Raw genomic sequence first — 9,482 nt, forward strand, 5'->3', positions numbered from 1 at the left:
TAGGTATGTAAGGATGACTCAATATATGCAAATCAATTAATTTAATATAACATATCAACAAATGGAAAGATGAAATCATAAGATATATCAATCAATGCAGAGAAAGCTTTTGACAAATTAAAATACCCCTCAACAAGATGAGCATAAAGATAGTAACAGCCATTTATAATAAACCAACAGATACTATATTCAACAGTAAAAAGCTAAAACTATTCCCTTTGAAGTCAGACAGAAAGAAAGGATGTCCACTTTCCCAGCTTTTATTCAATATAGTACTAAATAGATAAAAAAAATAAATCAAATTGATCAAACTGAGAAAAGCAAACAAACTATCACTATTTGCAATATGTGCAAAACCCTAAAGATTCCACTAAAAGACTTTTAGAAATAATTAACCAGCATATCAAGTAATAGGCTACAAATTCAACACACAAAAATATAGTACATTATTATATGCAAATAGTGATCTAGAACAGAAAGAGATCAAAGAGACTACAGCATTCAAAATTGTGCCAAAAATCGTTAAGTATTTAGGAATCAACTTAGCAAAAGAGGTGAAAGTCCTTTATCCAGACAACTATAAATCACTTAAGAAAGAAAATAATAGAGGACCTCAAGAAATAGAAAAATATTTCATGCTTTTTTTGTAAGAATCAACATTGTCAAAATGATCATCCAATCTAAATTATTAAATAGATTCAATATCAATGAAATTCTTAAAGAGCATAGAACAGTCACTGTCATCCCATTGCTCATTGATTTATTCAAGCGGGTACCAGTAATCTCTCATTGTGAGACTTATTGTTACTGTTTTTGGCATAACCAATACACCACGGGTAGCTTGCCAGGCTCTGCCTTGCGGGCGGGCAAGAGACTCTCGGTAGCTTGCCGGGCTCTCCGAGAGGGGCAGAGGAATCAAACACAGGTCGGCCGCATGAAAGGCCAACACCCTAATGCTGTGCTATTGCTCCAGCCCATAGAACAGTCATTGACAAAAATCTGTACGGTCACTGTCACTGTCATCCCATCTCTCATCGATTTGCTTGAGGGGGCACCAGTAACGTCTCCATTGTGAGATTTGTTACTGTTTTTGGCACAATGAATATGCCATGGGTAGCTTGCCAGGCTCTGCTGTGTGGGCGAGATACTCTCGGTAGCTTGCTGAGCTCTCTGAGAGGAGAGGAGGAATCGAACTTGGGTTTGCCTTGTGCAAGACAAACGCCCTACCTCTGTGCTATCACTCCAACCAAAAAATTGTACGAAGTCATAAAAAAAATCCTCTAATTGTCAAATCCATTCTGAGAATAAAATGGGAGTTATTATCGTTTTTTACTTGAATCTATACTATACTATAAAGCCATAGTAATAAAAACAACATAATATAGGAATAAGGTTTGCTAGTAGACCAATGAGTTAGAATGGAATACACAATGATAAACCCTCAGGCAAACTGTCAAATAATGTCTGACAAAAGAATTTGGTTTATATATGAATTGAAGTAGGGATAGCCTCTCCAACAAATATTAGGAAAGTTAGATAGCTACATTTCAAACATGAAAGAAAGAAAGAAAGAAAGAAAGAAAGAAAGAAAGAAAGAAAGAAAGAAAGAAAGAAAGAAAGAAAGAAAGAAAGAAAGAAAGAAGGAAGGAAGGAAGGAAGGAAGGAAGGAAGGAAGGAAGGAAGGAAGGAAGGAAGGAAAGAAAGAAAGAAAGAAAGAAAGAAAGAAAGAAAGAAAGAAAGAAAGAAAGAAAGAAAGAAAGAAAGAAAGAAAGAAAGAAAGAAAGAAAGAAAGAAAGAAAGAAGCAAAAACAGAAGTAGGGGAAGCAGCAGAAGAAGCAGAAGTAACAGCATCAGAAGCAGAAGAAGCAGCAACAGAAGCAGAAGGAAAGGAAGAAGAAGAAGCAAAAGCAGAAGAAGAAGAAGAAGAAGAAGAAGAGGAGGAGGAGGAGGAGGAGGAGGAGGAGGATGAAGAGGAAGAATAGGAAGAAGACGAGGAATAGGAAGAGGGGGAGTGTAAGGAGAAGTAAGAGAGAGGAAGGTTGGAAGGGGAGGAGGAGGGGGAGAAGGATGAAGAGGAAGAATAGGAAGAAGACGAGGAATAGGAAGAGGGGGAGTGTAAGGAGAAGTAAGAGAGAGGAAGGTTGGAAGGGGAGGAGGAGGGGGAGAAGGGGGAGAAGGGGAAAGGAGGAAGAGAAGGAAAAAGAAGAAGGAGAAGCAGAAGAAGGAAGAAGAAATACCATCCATATCGTTCACCTTACACAAAAAAATTGTTCAAAGTGAATCAAAGACCTTGACATTAGACCAGACACACTGAGTAAAATACAGGAAGAGCCCTCCAATATTTGGACTTCTTTATGTCTTCAATGATACGACTCCATTGAGAAAAACAATAGACAAGAATAAATATGACTACATAAAGCAAAAAGGTTTCTGCATGGTAAATAAAAAAACACAGGGTAAAATTAAAGATACCTTACTTATTGAAACAAAATATTTTCACACAATATGTCAGATAAAGGGTTAATATTCAAGATATTCAAAGCACTCACAAAGATTAATATCAACAAATTCAAAAACTGTATTAAAAAATAGAAAGATATGAACAAGCACTTTTCAGTGGAAGATAGACAGATGGCCAGTAGGCATATGAAAAAACGCTCACACTTATTTCAGGGAAACCAATTAAGATGACAATGAGATATCACCTCATACCAGTGAGGATGGCATATATTAGGAAGGATAGGAATAACCAGTGCTGACAAAAGTATAGTTAAAAAGGCACTCTCATGCACGGCTGGTTTTCTACTCTCAATGCACTCTCATGTTATCTACTTTGGTCCTTATGGAAAAAATTATTGGTATTTCTAAGAAAACTAAAAATAAAGCTAGCATATGATTTGGTGATAACACTTCATGGTATTTGCCCCCAAACCTCAAAAATATCCAATCATGGAGAGTATCATGCTGAGTGAAATGAGTCAGAAGGAGAGGACCATGATATACAAGAATGACTGCACTCATCTGTAGAATATAAAAAAAAAGTAGTATGTGACTAATATCCAAGGACAGAAAAAATCAGGGCACAGGAAGACTGGCCAATGGTTGGAAGCTTGCCACAAGTATGACTGGCATAGAGGCAGTTAAAATAGAGAAGGGACCACTCTGACAATAATAGTTGGAAATGATCACTCTGGACAAGAACTGAATGTTTAAAGTATGTAAAGGGATTTCCATGATGGCCTTTCAGTATCTATATTGCAAACCACAATATCAAAGGAAAAGGAGGAGCAGGGAAGTACATGCCATAGAGGCACAGGTGGGGGAGGAAGGATAACTGGGGACATTGGTGGGAAATGTACACTGATGAAAAGACAGGTGTTAGAACATAGTATGACTGAAACCCAATCATGAACAACTTTGCAACTGTGTGTCTCATGATGATTAAGTTTAAATGTGTTAAGATACGTAAAAAATAATTATAAAATAAAAATTAAAAATTGCAAATATTTAAAAAATATCCATTCATTAAAGATATATGTGTACCTATCTTCACTGCAATCTTAGTATAATAGACATGTTATGAAAGTAACACAAGTTCCAATGACAGAAGAATGGATAAGCAAAGCTCTGGTATATAGACACAATGAAATACTACACAGTCACTCACGAGGAATGATGAAATACGTAATTTGCAGCAACTGAATGGAATAGGAGGATCCTATATTAAGTAAAGTAAGTGAGAAGGACAAGGTCAAACCCCAGAGGCTCTCACTAATTTGTGGTATATAGAATAGTATGTCAAGAGAAAGGTAAGTAACAAATGGAGGTCAATGATGGCTTTAGATTACAGAAACAAAAATGCCAGTGAAAGAGAGAGCGGAGGGGGGAAGAAGATGAAGATGAAAGTATCTCTACATATCTAAACCATGAATCCAATACCACCCTAAGCATGGGACAAAAACTACAATAATTAAATTTAGAAAATCTAACAATCAAGGAATCAGGTTGAGGGGTCATAGCGGATCTGGGATAAGCACTAGGGGGATGAGGAAGAGGGATAGTGGGAGTGCAGAGGAAAACACTGGTGCACATTTCATTGACCTGTTTCGTAACGTTCTCGTGAGAAGTGTTAGTACTCATGTGCTGCATAATAGTTGAAGCTAATTAGCAGTATTATTAAATAGTAATACTGCCAGTCTCCTTCAGACAGCTTTATGAGATGGCTCTGCTGAGTTAGCTGAGTGGTACAACCTCACAAATCAGAACATTCCACACACACACTTGGCCTTTCAAGTGTGTCTTGTTCTATGAATCTAGAGTTTGAAAGATGGTGTGTTTGAGGAACATTGGTAGTGTTATTTAATGGTTGAAATCATTAAATAATAGTGTCCTTGGATTATAATTCCAACTCTGTGATGTTCTCAGATTCCATTTCTTTTCCTGCCTCTGAAACAAAGCTGTGTGTGTGCATCTGTAAACACTGCAGATTAAAAGAACTGAATAAATAGCCATTATGACTGACCTTGTGTCTTTTATGCAGAAAAAGGGAAAACACTGTGTGCCTGAAAACACACTGTAAATGCATACATAAATAAATCACAGTGTTGAAATCAAAGAAAAAATTGCATGCTACAAAAATGTGAAAAAATGATGGTGTACTAAGATGGCCCTGGGCATGTGTGGTGGCACTCGCATGTGGATGACACTGTTTGTGTGGGGTGGTTGCTAGTGCTGGGGATTTCCTTAGGCCTTCAAGGCAGGCGTTCAGCCACTGAACCATCTCAGATACCCAACAGTTTTTCTTCTCATTTCTAGGGACATATGTACATATTTCATCACAAGATCACACTTTCCAAACTGCTTTTTGTCGCATTTCCAAATAAACCCATTTTCGTTTTGAAAAAAACTGTCTCCTTAATTTTTTTGAGGCCAGGATCCTCATACACTGATGAAGCAGGGTAGGGCAAAGTGGTTTAGAAAACAACCTTGAAGAAAACTCAAATTTACCTACTTTCAGCATTCAGTTCTTAATTTTTCAGTACCTGTAGTGAAAACCATAATGCCCAAGAGGGCAGGGAGGGGAAGGGAGGAGAAGGTGGGGGAGACAGACAGACAGACAGACAGACAGACAGACAGACAGGGAGCCAACAGAGAGAGAGAGAGAGAGAGAGAGAGAGAGAGAGAAAGTGCCTGCTGTAAAAGCAGACTGATGAGATTGGGGGTGAAATGAGGGAAACTGGGAACACTGTTGGAGAGAAATGTATACTGGTGAAGGGATAGGTGTTAGAACACTTTATGATGGGAAACCCAATCATGAACAGATTTGCAACTATATATCCTCTGCCCCTCTCGGAGAGCCCGGCAAGCTACCGAGAGTATCTCGCCTGCATGGCAGAGCCTGGCAAGCTACCCGTGCCATATTCGATATGCCCAAAACAGTAACAACAAGTCTCACAATGGAGACCTTATTGGTGAGCAAATGGTGAGCAACGGGATCACAGTGACAGTGACAGTGATATCTCACGGTGGCTTAATTATTTAATTAAATAAATAAACAAGTTTTTTTAAAAATAAACAATATTAGATGAGAAAAACAAAAAAAAACTACTTTGTACATAAATCTCAATCTGTTTTCTTTCTTCTTGCACTTTCCTTGATTTAGGCTTTACCATTCTCTACAGGGATGTAAATACGTCAAATATACATTCATAAGACAGACATCAGGGCACAATTTGTATAGGGCCTGGGAGAGTATAAATTGTACTATTTAGCCTAACATGATTGGAAAAGTAAGAACGAACTGACATTTCTCAAGGAAAGTCAAGTTTGTCTGACTATGAATTTTTCAGTGTCTAAATCATGCCTTCTCCAACAGGGATTTTATTTTGAAGTTACTATTATCTGAGTTCATTCTTATGGATCTTCCAAAATACACTGAGAGCAGTTTGTTTCCTTTGCAAGCTCTGTTGAATCTGTTTATTTATTGCTGGTTCTGAGGTCTTGGCCTCATTCAGTAAGGAGTATGAGGAAGGAATTCCTATTCCAAATAAAGTCAAAACTCAAGGACCCTGTCTCCCATAAACACATACACACACGATGCTCGCAATTGTTATGCATATCTCAAGTAAATGCTTTCTTTATACCTAATTTCATCTTTTAAGGATACTTTATAGGTATAATAATAATATATTTTGTTGGATATGAGTTAATTTGAGGGTCAATATACATTGGTAGCATTAAGGAATGATAGAGCTAAATATCCACAGAGACAATAATACTGAAATCATGAGACCCAAACTTAAATAAGCAAACTTTAAAAGGTGCCTGTGTATATGGCAGGTAGTGGGGCAGGGAGGGCAGGGTGTTAGGAAATGATACTGGAAACACTGGTGAAGGAAAGTTGAATTTGCTGGTAGGATTTGTGATGGAACTCCTTGTGCATTTAAAACCTAGCTATCAATAACTTTGTAAATCATGGAGCTTTCATAAAATCAAATGAAGGCAAAAATAGTTTTGTAAGATAAAATGAGGCTAATTAAGGGTACACAAAAAGCAATGCATTCCTTGTCTCGTAAGAGAGGGAGAGGGAAAAAAAGAGAGGAGGTGATGAAAATAGAAAAAGGAATGTGCCATACGGGATAGTCTGGAAAGATCATCCAAGATATATAGCATTTTGGCCTCTATATAATGAGAAAAGAAGGAAACATGGAAATAATGACAACTATAGATGAAAAGTAGAGCTTGTGAATCAAAATTTATAAGGGTTTGTGGACAGCATAAAGAGAGAAATTCCATATTGGGTGCCTGAGAAGTTCAGAAAATTTTCTATAAGTTCAGAAAATTAAGAAAAGATGTACTAAGAAGTCCAGGCGGTATAAATTTAAAAATTAAAAAAATTGCATGATTGACTTTGAAATGAATTCAAGGAAGCAGAAAAAAATGATTATAAGAGAGGCTTGGAATAGTGTTTCACGTGGTTCTTTTTCTCCCTTGAGCATGTATACAGAACTCTGACTTGTCAAAAATCTCAGTCCCAGCATGGACTGGAGTAGCCTCTATAAAGTGTATAAAGTGGTGCCTGGAATAGTGTGGAAGAGGAGTAATTGTGGGATGCAGAGCAAGACATAACTGGTTTTTGGCATAAAGAGAAAGAAGAACACAGAAGCCATAGATAACACAGAGAAACCCTAGAGATAGGGCAGAAGTAATATTGGATCTTACATGAGATTTTTTTTTGTTTCACAAGTCTTGTTCTGTCAAGCCAGAGAATAAAATGCAAATAAGGGCCATACGGCAGTTTTAGAAAATAAGTGGACACCTCGGATATTGGGGAGATAAGTTAAAATGTACATGCACGTGTGTGCACACCTGCATGCAGATATTCACACACTGAAGAAGGGTATTATTCCGGAATAGCCTATTACCCATGCCCTCAAGTAAGTTCAAAATGTCTTGCCTTGGATTTAAGTCAAGGATATGGCCCTAAAAGCAGGTCATATAATAATATAAGCTGAGTACTGATGAAAATGTTTCCCTAGTCCTAGCCCACCGAAAATAAACCCAGGATTCACAGGCAAGGCTACCGCTGTAAATAGTTAATTTAAGAAGTTGGACCCAGGCACTGGAGGTATAATACAATGGATAAGGCACTTGCTTTGCTCTAGGCCAACCTAGGGTCCATCTCCAGAACCACACAAGTTCCCCCAAATCCCACCAGGAATGATTCCTGACTAGAGCCAGGGTTAAACACAGCCATGTGTGGCCCAACTCAGTCCCCCCGCTCCCACCCCTGGTTCCCTCTCCACACAAATTCAGAAACATTGAGGAATAAGCATCGTAACACTTTTTATCAGGGTGTGGGAGAAGAAAAATTATATTGAAAATATCCCAAAACAAAGAGAGCTAGGCATAATCTCTCTTATATCTCCGCTTTACTCCCTGAAAGTCTTGAATGTATATGATGTGACACATGAGACAAACTTTTCTTACATAATTTTGCAAAAATTGATGAGAAGGGTGAGTGGGTCCTTTCTATTTCCAGTAACAACAATTGGATAATGGGAATTGATACTCTGCTTCCTGTAAAATATAGGGTAGAAGGACAAAAGACCAAAGGGGCTAATCCTTTATCAGTTACCAGTTGAGGAACTCTGGATTTTAGATTCTATGTAATCATTTCATAGTGCACATTGTTTATTTGCCTCAGATAGGAAGTATATTTTCTTGCCAATGCTTAAAATGCAAAGATATTCAACCCTGAACAAATTAAAAGTAACACAAAGTAAATGACCTTTATTCATTATGACACTCTCAGCTCTAGCTGAATAAAGAACATCTTTTTTCACCAAAACTTTAAATGACAGAGTGTACTGGATCAAAATCATAATGACATTTATCCTGTTATCTGATGCCTCAAAGAGGTTGAAGGGATTCATAAATATAGTTGTCTTCACAGTTCAGACACATTTTTCACTTTTTTTGACAGTTATTAAATGCAATAATTTTGTGATGGTAATTTCTGTGTAATAACCATATGAAAAATGTAAGTCTTGTTTTCTAATCAGTAAATAAGAAACTGAGGAGTATCTTGAGAGTCATAAATCAGAAAATGAAAGACCCTTAAGATGCCATTCAAGAAATAGGATGGAATTCTGTGTGTCAGAATTGAAGTAGATAAGAAGGAAATTGTGGTACAGTTAAAGGGACTTTTTAAATGCAGTAGTTCCCTGATCCATCCAAAGAGATACAGTCATCTTACCAAATAATGGGTAGGCAAAAAAGCACATTGACATTTTTTGAGGTCTTGAGTTCTTGCTTGAATAGTAAGTAATCCCATAAGAAATGAAGAGGCAAAGCTTATTGAAGCAGATAACTTGAAAATGAAATAATTTAGGTGTAAACAGTGGTTCTTCCTGGTAGAATGCTCTGCAAAGGAAGTGAATTCATTTTCTCGAGCTGAGCATAATTGCTTCAGCTCTTTTCCTGTACCCCCTAACCTTAACTAGGTATATTGCAAATATATGCTGATTGCTCCAAGAGAATTTTACCTAAGAGTTGAGAAATGGCAGAAATAACAACAGAAAAGCAGCATTAATTGCATTCTTCTCCATAAATCAGGGATAGAATATTATGATAATGACACTTTTTATTCAGAAATATCTACTTCAGTCAGAATAGGGATGTGGGATCAGAGCCATAAAATACAGAAACTAGGGTGCTTGCTTGTCTTGTACACAACTGACCCAAGTTTGGTCCCTGGCATTACAGTTCGCTCAAGACCCGTTGAGAGTGACCCCTGAGTGTAAAGTCAGGAGTAAATCCTGAGCATTGCCATGTGCCTTCCACCCCCCCCAAGAAAAAATAAAAAAGAATAACCATGGCAAAGCCCTAAATGAGCTATAGAGAATCTAGAGTATAAAGCATGATGAAACATCTGTTAAGGTTAACCAGTAGTGTTTACTACCTCATGACTGCTTTTGAGG

At 37.4% G+C, this 9,482-nt stretch overlaps 1 non-coding gene across 1 annotated transcript; it reads left to right on the forward strand.

Moving 5' to 3' along the window:
• The first annotated feature begins 4,084 nt into the window (after positions 1 to 4,084).
• On the forward strand, positions 4,085 to 4,212 carry LOC129400696 (small nucleolar RNA SNORA19). Its single transcript, XR_008627883.1, has one exon. It is a non-coding gene; the product is annotated as a small nucleolar RNA SNORA19 (small nucleolar RNA).
• Positions 4,213 to 9,482: the final 5,270 nt, after the last annotated feature.

The sequence above is a fragment of the Sorex araneus genome, chromosome X, assembly GCF_027595985.1.
Source record: "Sorex araneus isolate mSorAra2 chromosome X, mSorAra2.pri, whole genome shotgun sequence".
NCBI lineage: Eukaryota > Metazoa > Chordata > Mammalia > Eulipotyphla > Soricidae > Sorex > Sorex araneus.